This window comes from Bos taurus, chromosome 16 (genome assembly GCF_002263795.3).
Source record: "Bos taurus isolate L1 Dominette 01449 registration number 42190680 breed Hereford chromosome 16, ARS-UCD2.0, whole genome shotgun sequence".
Lineage (NCBI taxonomy): Eukaryota > Metazoa > Chordata > Mammalia > Artiodactyla > Bovidae > Bos > Bos taurus.
In genome coordinates this window covers 59,157,940-59,173,223 of record NC_037343.1, presented here as the reverse complement: position 1 = coordinate 59,173,223, position 15,284 = coordinate 59,157,940, and the positions used below count along the sequence as shown (strand labels likewise).

General features: G+C 45.2%; 1 long non-coding RNA gene across 1 annotated transcript; it reads right to left on the bottom strand.

The window, feature by feature from the left end:
- Positions 1-1,901: 1,901 nt before the first annotated feature.
- LOC104974480 (uncharacterized) lies at positions 1,902-10,071 on the bottom strand. Its single transcript, XR_812032.4, has 3 exons — positions 9,881-10,071; positions 3,243-3,355; positions 1,902-2,117 (listed from the first exon to the last, which is right to left on the bottom strand). It is a non-coding gene; the product is annotated as an uncharacterized lncRNA (long non-coding RNA).
- Positions 10,072-15,284: the final 5,213 nt, after the last annotated feature.

The following is a 15,284-nucleotide window of genomic DNA, read 5'->3' as shown; positions in this document are numbered from 1 at the left end:
GTATTATTTTTGTCCAAATAATGGTGTGCTGGATAATAAAAACTTTAACAATAGCTGCATCATTCCTTATTAGAGGTGAGATGGAACTCAGTCTTGAAGGCAGTGGTGGAGAATCAAGAGAGTAGCTGTGATTCTTGGTTTCATCATGGTTTTCCAAAGAACTGGAGGAGAAGCACTGTCCTCTTGGTTGAAGGTGTGAGTGGATAGCTACAAATCCTACAGAACTGGTATCTCAGAGGCTTTGGTGGACTGTTCTCAGTTTACATATTTTGACCAGCTCCAGCCTGGAAAGTTTTATATGTGCCCATTTTGGACAAAGTGAGTGATTGAAGCATAATGTCGAGGAGCCTTAACTCTTTGTCCTTGGAGAGCTATCTTGGTCTTTTTGGAGGACACATGTTGACATGGACTGAACCTTGTGAGTGAGAAGAGCAGGGGGCTGCTGGTTGGCTTAAGACAGTTTCATTGGCTGCTCAGTTAATACTGTTCTCAGCCTTTTGGATTTCAAGCTTTTATTATCCAGCACATTATTTGGACAGAAATAATACTTTTTTTTTTTTCCACACCGTGTTATTTCAGAAAATTTGATGTATTCCTCCACGGCTCTACCTGCCTGGAAGATGTTTTTCTAAAGTCAGGCAGAAGAAAACCTACACCAGTGACTGCTGAAAAGTGAAATGCCCGCTCTTCACAATGTAATTACCTTGACAAGTATTTCTAATTGCCACTTCCCTTCCTCCAAGCCCCCCTTTTCTTCAGACATTGCGAATTTCTGGTAATCTTGGGTTATTATCACACTGAGCTGCTAACCTGAGTCTTGACACTCCTCCTGGAGACCTGTGTCAGAAATAATTATAGCAGAGAGAGGTGATTCTTCCTTGGTTATTAGCAGTTGCTGGTGTTGGTATCCAGCATTGATTAGCAATTTGGAACACCACGTTCCTTGGACTTTGTTTCTTCTTCTGTTCCTTGGAGGACAGAGCACATTGTTCTTCATTTCTTTTGCCTCTGTTTGCCCTTGTCTCTGTCTGTGTGTTTTGAGAAGGTTCCTTTCATGCTCCACTGATTTATTTACTTGTAACCTTATTTTCTGCTCTCTTGTTTTTCAAACCATTTGCGGGCCATTGATGAGGTTGAGAGACTTCACCTCTTGGAATTGGATACTGGGTGTGGTTGTGGGAGTTCTGGGAGCTGAGAACTCCCATCCAGGACCATTTAGCACCCAGTAACCCAGGGCTCCAGGCTTCCTTGGTGGCTTGGTGGTAAAAGAATCTGCTTGTAATGCAGGAGATGTGGGTTTAATCCCTGAGCCAGGAGAAGGAAATGGCAACCCACTCCAGTATTCTTGCCTGGGAAATCCCATGGACAGAGGAGCCTGGCGGGCTACAGTCCATGGGATGGCAAACAGCTGGACACAACTTAGCGACTAAATACCACCAACCAACCCAGGTCTCCAGCAGAAGCAATGGAGAGGATAGAAGGGAGAGGTGAGACTGGATTGAGCAGGAATTGGGAAAGTGAGGGGTTGTTGCCTGCACAGATGTCTGCTGCCAAGAAGCCTGCTTCTTTCCTTTTAGACAGCCTTTCTCCTGTTTGTTAGCTGGGATTACTATGGGGTGGGAGATGGGGGGTGAAGTTTATAATCATAGCTCTGAAAGGATTCTCTCTGCTTGCATGGTGCATGAAGTGCATATCCTGCCTAATTAAATATCACCCCTGTTCTGAAGAGGCTCTCTTTTGTGTGGCTGCGTAGAGTCAAAAGAACTTCAGGAAGGAACGCAGGGCAATTCCTCATCAGAATTCTAGCTCTGCTTCCTTCTTTCCTCCCTCCCCCTCTATCTGTCTGTCTTTCTTGGATTAGCTGAGCAGAAAAGTAAAATTAAATTAAGATAATTTCTTTCCTGGTCTGTTTATTCTTCTTAAGGTTTACTGAAACCAGAGTCTCAGTCCCCAAGTACAGTTGACCCTTGAACAATGTGGGGTTAGGGGCACTGATCTTCTGCACAGTGGAAAACCTACAGGTCACTCAAAGTCGGCTCTTTTTATCCATGGTTCCTTGGCACATGCAGATTCAACGAACTCTGGATTATGGAACCTGGATCACGTAGTATTTCCCACTGGAAAAAAAAATGGGGTATAAGTAGACCTGTGAATTCACGTTTGTATTTTTCAAAGGTCAGCTGTATAATATGGGTGCTTCTGTGCTGCAGTGGGGGCTTCCCATGTGGCTCAGTGGTAAAGAATCCACCTGCCAGTGCAGGAGACACAGGAGACATGGCTTTGATTCTGGGGTTGGGAAGATCCCCTGGAGAAGGAGTTGGCAACCCACTCCAGCTTTTCTTGCCTAATGTGGTTGCTGTGCCTTATGGAGACTCTTCCATACTTCTGTCCTTGGATAGACACAGTTTCTTAGACTCTGGATCCCAGCTCTTTGAAAAGACAACTGTCCTAAAGTTCCCCCTGTAATTGAATTTACTGCAGCATAGGATTGAATGGCCACTGGAAGTCTAGGATCTCAGTGTAACAGCCTCATGTGACATATAGTTTATGTGCTCATTTAGTTTTCCATTCAGTAAACCTATATTAAAACACTTTATCATGCTGGGTGATAATCTAAGCATTATTGATATTTATTGAGAATCAATTATGTTTCAGGAACTTGTACACCTATTATTGGAGTGACTCTGTTGCACAGAGCTTACTAACATAGACTTTGAACTTGAACAGATCTGTTTGAAGTCCCGGTTCCATCAGTTGATATACGTGTGACTTTAGTCATATCCACTAACTTCTCTAAACCTCAACATGCTTATCTGTGAAATAGCGATTATATTACTTCCTACCTGGCAAAGTCGTTGATAGAAATAAATGACTTAATGCATATTAAGTGCTTATATTACCTGGCACAGCATAAATTTACATGATCTTTTCTCATTTAATCATCACAAGATCCAGAAAAATATGTTTGATTGTATTGTAATTCTATTTAGAGGACCCAATATTGGATATTTTGGAGAATTTTATCCAAGATTTTAGAACTTTAAACCATAATGTTAACACTGCTTCATAGTTGAAGCAACTGAGATGCAGAGAGGTGGTGGAATCAGGGCCCTACCCCAGGTCCCACCGACTCCCAGGCCAGGTCTCCACTGAGACTTCACATCCCCCCTCGTTTACATTATAATCTTCATGGTCATCTGGAAGGAATCTCTTTGAACTGTCTAAGACTGTCTACCACTTACCAATGTTAGAATCATTCCTCCCTTGTTTGAAGGGTGAGTACACAGTTCATATTTTCCAGACCATTTTCATCTCTTCTCTGTGTGCACTTTGGGCCTTCCGTCCTCATTAACACCTTGACCAGAAAGGAAATGTAAAAGGAAATAAACCTTAAGCCACTCAATTTTGTTCTTTATTAGCAGCTGTTTTTGAAAGATCTGGTGGATGGGGAGGCTGACTTTTAGCTACAGTGGGTTTTTTTTTTTATAGTCACAGATTTAAATTATTTGGGCTACCTTTCTGGATGTTACTGTGAATAAATGAGAGTTGTTTTTCTGAGTCCCAGTGGGCCTGTGGTCACAGAAACCCCTGTCTGCCCAGCCAGCAGCTCTGGCCTTTCCAACTCTCCACCCTTTCTACTGGTGCTCTCTTTATAGACACTGCCCTGGGGGCTTCTCATTCTGCATCAGAGATGGAAAGGATTCTCTTCAAGGTCACACATTTGTTAGGACCACCATGTTGCATGGGTGAAATGAGGCCTAGATTTGTGCAGGGTGGTGGCCCTGGGCTGACTGGAATTAGAAAAACCCCAAACTGGAAATCAAAACGTCAGACATTTCTCTTCCTTCTTTTTATGTTTTAAAACCTAGTTCACTTTCTAGCTGTACCACATACTCCTTGGAGAGTAAAGCTTTCCTTGGGGTCTCCCCGCTGCTTGTTATCTGGACTACATTCAGCCAGGGCCTGGGAGTGTAGCCTGGAAGCCAAGCCTCTATCAACCTTGTCAAGTGGACTTCCTTCTGTTGGTTTTTGATCTTGTGAGTGTCAGCAGAACACAGTCCCCACATCTTGTGCTCTTTTGGCCTGCCCCAGTTCTTAATTTCTTCTTCCCTGTTTATCACAGAACTCCAACATATCCTTTTGTCTTTTATCACCTAATAGCTTTCTCCTGTCACCTGACTTCCAGCAATCAAGTACGGGCTGAATTTTAATGGTGGATATTACGCAACCGCTTGGGAACTGGGGATGACAGCTTGGCCGAATAGCTTCAGTTTTCTCATCTGTAAAAGCCTGGGGTTCTTCTAAATGGCACACATGGTCACATTTGGTACTACTTTCCTATGATCTTGTCAATACTTGTTTTAGGAAGTTCCTCTTGAGATTCACAGAGCCAAGCTGGAAATCAGGTAGAATAAAGAATGATAAGTAAAATAACCAAAATGAAAAATACCTGGGTGACCTTGGGCACTGTGTTTAACTTTTCTGTGTCTTATTTCATTAACTCTAAAATTGAAGACTAGCCTCTGGGTGAGACACAGGATAAAGTGGCCCTGCTTTTGAGGATCTGGTAGAGTAAGAAGAGAGAACGTTCTTTTTATCATTTAAACCATTTTGTTTCTTTATTGGAGTATAATTACTTTACAGTGTTGTGTTAGTTTCTGCTGTGCAATGAAGCGAATCAGCCATATGTAGACATATATCCCCTCACTCTTGAGCCCCCCTCCCACCCATCCTCTAGGTTACCACAGAGCATGGAGCTCAGCTCCCTGTGCTATGCAGCAGCTTCTGAGAAAACCATCCTTCAAAAATACTCATGTACCCCAATGTTCATTGCAACACTATTTACAATAGCTATTAATAGGACATGGAAGCAACCTGAATGTCCATTGACAAATGAATGGATAAAGAATGTGGAACATCCCCTCTTAAGCGACCAGTGAGTCTGACTAGATGAGGAAAGGGGAAAGGGCATTACCGTTACTGCTGGCTATTCAGAGGAATGTGAGAAACTCCAGGAACCCCCAGTCCCATGAGTTCCTGGGAAATTCCTCCACAGAGCAGCAGAACTTCTAGTAGGGATTTCCCCCTTTCATCCCTGTTTGTGTCTACATCACTGTCCTCCATCACTAACGGGTAGAATTCATCCTACTGAAAAGGCCTGAGCCTTCATTTCTTTGGAAGTCCTCTGCAAGCAATGACTTGTGACTGGCATCCAAGTGCTGTATTCTGTTTGATCTTTAAGACATCTGATGGGGATATGCAACCTGGCAGGTTTAGATTGATGTGCTCACATTCTTCTGGCCCTCCATTCCCCTTTAAAGAAAACTGAGTGTTTTTATTTGAGTCGGCCGCTGTTCCCAGGGCTTCCTAGCTGGCACTAGGGGTAAAGAACCCACCTGCCAATGCAGGAGATGTAAGAGACTTGGGTTCAATCCCTGAGTAGGGAAGATCCCCTGGAGAAGGAAATGGCAACCCACTCCAGTATTCTCGCCTGGAGAATCCCATGGACAGAGGAGCCTGATGGGCTACAGTCCATGGGGTCCAAAGAGTTGGACACGACTGAAGCAACTAAGCATACACACATGCTGTTTGCACCAAGATTTGGGACTGATATGTTTTTAATAGTTTGAGAAAGAAAATTCAGAAATAAGAGAGGTGATTGGGTTGTCAGAACTGGAAGATTTGGGGTTGAGTCTTGGGGAGAGATAAAAAGGAACAGTAATATGTTTGGAGAGGAAGGAAGGAAGAAGGATTTAGGGATGTATAGCCTGCTGGGTCGGAGAAGGCAATGGCACCCCATTCCAGTACTCTTGCCTGGAAAATCCCATGGACGGAGGAGCCTGGTGGGCTTACAGTCCCTGGGGTTGCTAAGAGTCGGACACGACTGAGTGACTTCACTTTCACTTTTCACTTTCATGCATTGGAGAAGGAAATGGCAACTCACTCCAGTGTTCTTGCCTGGAGAATCCCAGGGACGGGGGGGCCTGGTGGGCTGCCGTCTCTGGGGTCGCACAGAGTCGGACACGACTTAAGTGACTTAGCAGCAGCAGCAGCAGCAGCAGCAGCCTGCTGGGTGTTGCTGCCCCAGCGTGGAGTTCCAGGGAGGGAGACCTAAAGTCAGTACCCTGCGTACTGGGGTAAAGATTTGGAGAAGACCCTTTGGTGAGCAGTGAGAGCTCTCCTAGGTCATGGGGGGACCATGCAAGTTTGAAATAGAATCCTCAGCTTTTCCCATCAGGAGTATTTACACTATTCTGCTTCTCAAGAACCATAAATGTACTGGAAAAAACAAGTTAGCAAACAGGTCCCTCTCTTCAATTTTGGGAGACAGCCATGCTATATGAGCTTAACAAATATATTTTAAACTCTGCTGGGTTTCTGATTACAAAAGTCACGCTTGTTCATTGTAGAAAATACAAAAAAGCATCTAGAAGAACATAAATATCAACTCAAATTCCCCTTCTGAGAGATGGCCACTATGAACAGTCTGTTGGTGGACTGTGCAGTCCACACACACTTTTCTAACAAACAGGATGATCGTACCCATCATTTTGTAACTTGCTTTTTCACTTAGCAATAGAGTCTGAATATTTATATATGTCTTTATATATCTAGATTTCCCAGGTGGCTCAGTGGTAAAGAATCCACCTGCCAATGAAGGGGACTCAGGTGCCATCCCTGGACTGGGAAGATTCCCCCGGAGGAGGAAATGGTGGCCCACTCCAGTATTCTTGCCTGGAGAATTCCATGGACAGAGCAGCCTGGTGCGCCAAAACCCCCGGGGTCTCAGAGAGTCAAAGACTGAGCAACTGAGCGCACGTGCGTGCCTTATGTACTTGCATTCAATGTGGTTTTTAATGTAGGGCACTGACTCTCAGCTGGATCTTCGTAGTTACTGATGTGACTGAGTAGATCAGGGCAAATATGGATTCACTACATTTGCTCTGGTCCACGTGGAAGTTACCTCTGGTCTCTGCCTCACTCTGCTTTGCTCTGTCTCAGAAATTAAAGGGACACGACTGAGCCTGAGCATGATGATGACCTTCTTGTGAAGGTGAAGAGTGCTTCAACCCTTCTCTTGATCACATTCCTTTTCAAAAAACTTGCTTGTTAGCCCCCTACACCCCATTGTTTTTCATATTTTTTGTGACCATGGTTATATCTCTAGCTCAGACCCTTAATTCTTCCCACTTAGTAAGCCATCATAAGAGAGTTCTTATTTGTCTTCTCAGATGGCTCAGTGGTAAAGAACCCAACTGTCAATGTAGGAGATGGAGGTTTGATCCCTGGGTTAGGGAGATCCCCTGAAGAAGGAAATGGCAACACACTCCAGTATTCTTGCCTGGGAAATCCCATGGACAAAGGAGCCTGGCGGGCTGCAGTCCATGGAGTCACAAAGAGTCAGACACGATGTAGTGACTGAGCATGCATATATTTATCTTCTACCCGCCAGGGTCTCTCCTCCAACCTGCTTTACAGCTGTTGGTATATTAATCATATTAAGCTACAGCCATGGTCTATCCTCTGCTTGAAATCATTTGGTGTCTTCCTGAAGCTGTCTATGTCAGGTTCAGACTCCCTAGACTGGCTTCTGGGATCTTTTTCATATGGCCTCTTGTCCCATACAAGGAAGGAAACTTCAACCTTTCTCTTTCTGTCTTCCCACCAAATCCATTTGGTCATAATCTCCTATGGATTCTACCCTGCTCTTACCTAAGAGCCCTCCTTCTTTCTACCCCTTTGCTCCTGCCTTCGCGTACACCCTGCTAATCCTCTGAACAAGAGTAGACTCTTCCCTGGCTTTCCTGCCTCCAGCCCTCCCCCTTCTACATTGCTCATCACACTGAACACAGGAAGTGCAATATGACCATCATGCACTCCCTTAAAATCTTTAATGGCTTCTCATAGCATCTGGAAGAAGTCCCTAATTTCTTAGCATAACCTAAGCTTCTTCCTGATGTGTATCCCCCTGTGTCCCTTTAACACCATTTTGATGACTGTTTTTGCCACGCAGCATGTAGGATCTTAGTTCCCTGACCAGGTATTGAACCCACGCCCTCTGCATTGGAAGCATGGAGTCTTAACCACTTGACTACCAGGGAAGTCCTTGATGTTGGTCTTGAATCACTCTGAGTGCCTTCAGTTCTCTGTGTGCCCCAGAAGTGGTCTGGTCCTGTATACACTGCCCCGCCCTCTTTCATCTCCCCACCTTCCTCCTCCGTGCCCCTGGGTTTAGTGTCCATCCTAAGGGCTTCCTCAGCTCCTTGTTCTCCCTGGTACTTGAAGTCCATTTGCATTGCATTATTGCCTTTTTACTTGTCTGTAGAGAGACTTCAGCTCCGTGAGGACAGAGATGATTTTTTATTTGTCTTAATATTTCCCTAACAGCTGATACAGGGGATACAGCAGATTCATTTAGTCATGTTTGGTGTATGAATGAATGGGTAAATACCCTAAGATTATGTAGTGATGCATCAAGCATTCAGACAGAGAGGGAATGGGGCAGTGGGTGCTGATGGTCCTTCTTTGACGATGCAGGCAAAAGGAATTTGATAAATGGTTGTATATAACACACAATTCCCATGATTGCTCTGTCTTCATCCCTCTGTCTGTGCTTGGGGCTGTTGATACCTACACTGTTTCTAGCCTTTACAGTCAGGGTCTCTTTATGTGTTTGTGTGTGGATTGTGGCTGGAACACTCTGCTGTTGGCTGTGATCCTGGGGATGGGGGGATCTCTGTCTGGGAATCTGAATGGAGTCATGACTAACACAGGATCACTTTGACCTTTGCCTATGATTTGATAATGATGGCAAGAGCAATGACAATGATGGTGATGATGGAAAACACACACAAATTTTACCTATATCAAGTTCAGGCTGGGATGTGAGTGATGCTTTTATTCCGAACTGATCACAAGGCCCATCCCTAGTTGACAGTAAGCTTGACATGTCCCTGGTATAAGCCACTGAACACTATGCAGTTGTTTTTAAGAGTCTCTGTGCTTTCATCCAAGGCTCACACATAGAAACATTCAGATTGCTTTGCCTTTCCTTTTAAGACCCTCTAGCATCGTCCTGTTGCATTTGGATCTGAGATCTTTTTAATGGACTGTGAGGTCTTACCATGATCTGAATCCTGCCTGCTCTTCCCACTCTCCTTTCTTCCTTAATCACCCTGTTCCAGTCACTCCAACCTTCTCTTTGCCTCTTCAGCGTCTCTTCTTGTGCCATTCTCTCTGCCTGGAATTTTCTCCCTTTGCTTTTTGTGTGACTGATTGCTCTCTTGCTTCAAGTCCCAGCTTGGTAACCATGACCACCCTTCCGAAGAGAGCCCTCCACTGTGCACTGATCACTGTGAGCATCTCCTTTTCTTCATAGCGTTGCTCAATAGCTGTAACTGTGAATTTATCTTTAGATATACCTATTGCTACTCTTCAAACCTAAACTCTAGAACTTACTAGCTGAATGACCTTGGGCAAATTATGTAACCCAACTTTTACCCCATCATCTTCATCTGAAAACAGAGATACTTTTCTTGAGAGCATTTACTCTGTGCTATTTATTTAATGTGGATTTATTTCAGCCTCCCAACAGAGGGGCACAGAGAGAGTACCCAATTGCCCAAGGTCACACAGCTAGTTAACGGGGATGGGATCTGAACACATTTAGTCTGGTTTCAGAGTCCATGCTCTCTACTGCTTTGCCAGGCTAAGTGCAAAAGTTCCTGGATTGCACCAGTGAGAAGCTTCCTCCTGAGCCCTGCTGAGTTTTCTCTGAAAGTGTTTTGCATCATAGCAGGGATATTTACCAGCTTTCTAGATCCATCAGAATACTTGAATTCCCCCTCCAGCCCCTACCACCCCTCCTGGCCTCACTTACCCTCCTTGGAAGCAAATGTGGCTTTAGTGTCCCCCTGAAGGCTGGAAACCAAGCCCCATCTTTCAGACTGGCCCTGATGAGGTAGAAGCAGGGGCCCCGCCTTTATGCGTTGGTAGCAGCTTTTAGACAAATATGCTGCGTGTGCTCCTGGCTGCATCTGCTGCCTACAAATAGCCAGCTACAAGGAATTCACTCTGGGTTGATTCTCCTTTTCTTTTCTTCCAGAAAAGGCAAGAACTGTGTGGGGAGGAGAACCTTTACTCTGAAAAGAATTGTGACATGCAGAGCTGGCCTTACTGTTCCACAGATCAGTTCTGAGGACTCGAGCCTGGCGGCAGGGGCAGGGGGCTTGGCCCAGGAGGATGCAGGCACTGAAGCCCATCTTTCCCTAGTGGTCCTGCCATGAGCCCCTGACCGCGGCATTAGAGGTGCTGCCGACAGACAGGCTTTGCCTCCCCGCTGCCAATGACAGATATCATCACACACGAGCCCGCATTTCCATTTCCAGAGCTGGCTTCTCCTTTCTTTTATGAACAGAGCGTGTTGAAGGCCTGTGGGGATTTCTTTGAGCATCCCGCCTAGTTGATGAGCCCCACCTTTGGGGCTTTTCCTGCAGTAGTTGTGCTCCTCTCTATCCTTCATTCTACCAAATATGTCCCTGTATACCAGGCATGCAGCAAAACACTCTTAAATGAATATATAACCCTCAGTGACTCTCAGATGACCCTGAGCAGATCTCCTCTGCAGGGAAGGGCATCATAAAGAGAGGAGGTGGTGTGAACAAAGACACAAGATCAGGGAATTGTGTATGCCATCAGGAAATCATAAGCTTATGCCTTTGGCCCAAGACAGGATGTAAGTGAGGAGTGTAGGGGTTATTCTTTTGATGCCCTTAGTACCTATTTTTTTTTAAATTTATTCTTTGCCTTTCTTGTCCCCGCTCTGAGCCCCAGGAGGCTGACTTCTGTGGTTCAGTCATATGGGCTCCCTTGCCCTGTGCTTTGCTGTTGGAATTAACCAATAGAAGGCCTGACAAGCCATCAGAGGTTGGGAATGAGGAGAATTCAGGTTGTTTATTTTCTTCCCTCCTTCCTCTCCCTCCCAAGCTGGCTAAGGTTCTGGCAGAACTGCAGCCCCTCACTCCTCTAGCGACACTTGTGTCACGGCTCACCTTCCTTCAGTGTCAGCTCTCCCAGGGATCTGGTAATACCATTCCTACTCTTGCTCCTTCAGGCCTAGGGGCAGGTATGGCTTCTCACTGATTCCTGGTCCCTGTGGGACTCACTTTCCCTTGTGTGCTGTGCTCTGCTTAGTCACTCAGTCGTGTCTGACTCTTTGCAACACCATGGACTGCAGCACACCAAGCTCCTCTGTCCATGGGGATTCCCCAGGCAAGAACACTGGAGTGGGTTGCCATGCCCTCCTCCAGGAGATCTTTCCAACCCAGGGATTGAACCCAGGTCTCTGGAATTGCAGGTGGATTCTTTACTGCCTGAGCCACCAGGGAAGCCCAAGAATACTGGAATGGGTAGCCTGTCCCTTCTCCAGGAGATCTTCCCTACCCAGGAATTGAACTGGGATCTCCTGCATTGCAGGTGGATTCTTTACTAGCTGAGCTACCAGGAAAGCCCTCACCTTCCCTTGCTGGTTACCTAATCCCTACTTGCACCTGTGTAAACAGTCCCCTGACTGAATTCTTTGTAGTTGAACCCTTTAGCATGCGTGCCATCTATTTCTGGTGGAACCCTGACCAATGCAGAGAATAGTGGGAGACTAGGCTAGAAAGATGGCGCTTAGCTAGATTTTGGAGAACATTAAGGACTATGTTCAGGATTTTATATTCTTTTAATCAGGCTACTTGGAAGTCATTCAGTGTTTCTGAACACAAGAAGGGCTTGAGCAGAGGTATGTGGCAACAGTCAAAATGAAAAGCAGTGAATGCAGGAGAAGGTGCAAAGGTGAAGAAGTGATGAAGAGGTGGGATCACTGGTTGTGTGAGAAATGGAGAAGGAGCCTTTGAGGTTGAGTCCCTGTCTCTAGGACCAAACTAACAGGAAGGTGCCCCCGCAGAACTAGGAAATAGAGGGGAAGTCGCTGTTACAGTTGGTTGAAGTTGAGAATGCCTCAAACCTTCATCTATAAATTGTGGTCATGGTTGTCCGCCTCAGAGGGACTGTGGTAGTGTCAACTAGTTCATCAATCACCCCAAGCCTGTTACAGCTCAGAAAATATCACATGGAGATGCTGCCTTCTTGGAAAAAGGCTACTTAGTAATCAAGAAAATAAAATTTTGGTGCCTTTGAAGGTTAATCCACAGCAAAACCATCTGGAGTTTGCTAGATAACAATGAGATCTCAAATAATTTTGTAGATGTGCTTTTTATTTAGACTTGAGATGAGGAGGCAAAATATATCAGATGAGGATACCTTGGGGGAATGAGGGCTACTGAGCTTAGAGAAGGCTGTGGGGAAAAGAGGTTCATTCTGACAGAGCCAGCAGCAGCTCTGAGAGCCATGAGTGGAGGTGTGGGGGAGGTAGGCTTCTACTGATAACACAGAAGCAGCTTCTATGGATTGATTCACTCTGCCCATGGGTGGGATGAGCCTCTTACAGAGTGGTGAATGCCTGGTCCTGAATGGGATTAATTTGAAGCTCAACAGTTTCTGTTCAGGTACTTTGTGAAATGACTTCCTCCTTGTGCTATAAATCAGGGTGAAGAGAGTCACATCCTATTCCATTTCCCTCAGTTCCCGCCCAGTGACCCCCATGATTACTTCTCACCTAAACACAGATGCAGAGGTGGGTTAATGGCCACAAATCTACACCCGGCAGTGTCCAGGGTCATGGCCTTTCATTGCAGGAATGTTCCAGAAGGAACTGGCAGGGGACAGAGCAAATAGAAAACCCTTCATGAGTCAGAAGTTGATAATACTTTTGTTGCTGTTATTCAGCTGCTAAGTCATGTCCGACTCTTTGCGACCTCATGAACTATAGCCCGCCAGGCTCCTCTGTCCATGGGATTTCCCAGGCAAGAATACCGGAGTGGATTGCCATTTCCTTCTCCAGGGGATCTTCCTGGACCAGGTATCAGACCTGAGTTTTCTGCATCTGCAGGCAGGTTATTTACCACTGAGCCACTAGGAAAGCCCCATGATAATATCCTGTTTCCTATCAATTCAGATGAACAGCGTGAGTTTAATTGGTCACCCATGTGGGTGGCAGATACTCAGAAGAGAGAACAAATGTGCTTTGATTCCCTAGTGGTTCCACCAGCTGGGGAGTTTCAAAGATGACTTTTTAAATCTTAGTTGAAATGGGACAAAGGTAATGTGTTGTGATGAAAACATGTCTGCAATGTAGAAAGATGGCAAGTGAAGAATTTCTTGCTAAGTGGGGGCAGAGAAGAATCTCTTTAGGTCAAGTGGTGTTAAAAAAGATACATGCTATTATACATGTTTCAATGCTGTTCTCCCAAATCTCCCCACCTTCTCCCTCTCCCACAGAGTCCATAAGACTGATCTATACATCAGTGTCTCTTTTGCTGTCTCGTACACAGGGTTATTGTTACCATCTTTCTAAATTCCATATATATGCGTTAGTATACAATATTGTAAAGTTTAAAAATAAAATAAAATAAAAAAAAGATACATGCTTACATAGAACCCTAATAGTGTGAAGGAATTCAGAGATTTTTTTATTGCTCAGTCTTCCATTTGATAAAGCATACATATTATTTACAAAGCAAGTTCAAGTTTACAAACTGACCCATGCGCATTTTATCTTATGAGGCAGGTGTGGCAATAACTGTTTGCTTGATGAGCAAATTGAGACTCAGAGAGGCCAGGTTTCCTGTTCAAGGTTATGCATATGATAAAGAGGTGAGCCAGGCTTTGCCCATTAACCCTCTAGTCTTCCTGGTGGTGGTGGTTTAGTTGCTAAGTCATGTCCGACTCTTTGTGACCCCCATGGTCTATAGCTCACCAGGCTCCTCCGTCCATGGGTTTCTCCAGGCAAGAATACTGGAGCGGGTTGTCATTCCCTTCTTCAGGGGATTTTCCCCACCCAGGGATTGAACCTGGGTCTCCTGCATTGAGGAAGATTCTTTACCAACTGAGCCACTGAGCCACCAGTCTTCCTACCATGGCATAATGGTGGATTAGATTATGATGAGTGCTGTGTATTTATTTTATGCCAGATGCTGGGCTAAGCACTTTACCTAGGTTAGCCCACTCAGTCCTTATAACAATCCCCATTTTCCATATGGAAACAGAGTGTGCTCCCTCCAGCCTCTGGCTCTACTGAAGCACAGACTGCAGTTCAATGTCAAGGTTGTTACAGGCTCACCTTGTCTCTAAGACTATGATGAAAGAGAAAGGCCAGGAGCATTCAGTTCAGGGGAGTGTGTGCAAGTCTGCGCATGTACAGGGTATGTATGTACAAAGAGCTTCATACTTTTTCTAAACTGCCTTCTAGCCACCTCCACTTGGTTATACTCCCAGAAATGGAAATATCCCATTTCTCAAACTAAACTCATTAGCTTCTCCCTAACATTGTTCCTCCTTTTGCCTTCTCCGCCTTGTCCAGGTGCCTCACCCAGGCTCAGCACTGGGGATTTGTGTTGAAGACCTCTGGACTCTACTTCACCAGAATTGCTCACAGCCGTCCCAGTCGGTCCAGTCCCACTGCTGTGCCTCAGGTCACATCTACGTTACCTGGACTTTAGAAGTCAATGTCTAGTCTGGACTCTTTCTCCTGTTCCATTCCTCTCTCAGTCCACTCTTCTTGAGAGCATCTCATTTGCCAGAAACATGGATCTCATCCAGTTGTTCTCTTTCTTCAAACTCTTCATTGGCCTCTTGTAGTCATTTATTCCTCAGGTGTGAATTGAGCAACTGCTAAGTGCCAAATGCTCTATTAGCGGTGGGTATAGCAGAGTCAACAAAGCAGCTACAGAGCCTGTCCTCGTGCGACTAGAAAAACGCATGCTCTTCAGCCTAGCATTCAAAACCATCTGCAGTTTGGCTGAACTCATCTTTCTGGCCTTTGTCACCTCTCTGCTGATCTGCAGGTAATATCTATATCTCTTGTCATCCTGTCAAACTGTGTATCATTGGGGTCCTTCTTTGTGCCTAGTTGAGTGGTTACCTGAACCTGGAGTTTCTGCTCACTTGTCCAAATTTCCTGTGACCTAACTCATCTGTATCTCTTTCTTGAATTCTCTCCAGACCCTGCTCTGGCCTTAACAGCTCTGGTCAGAATTAGTGTCACCTGTACAGTGAGCACAGTGATTTTGAATGTAATGGTCATGTTCACAGTCTGCATTATTTCTCTGCATGCCTGTCTTCTCCTTATACTGAGATGCTTGAGCATCCTTGAGAGGAATGTCTCATCTGTGTTTGTGTTC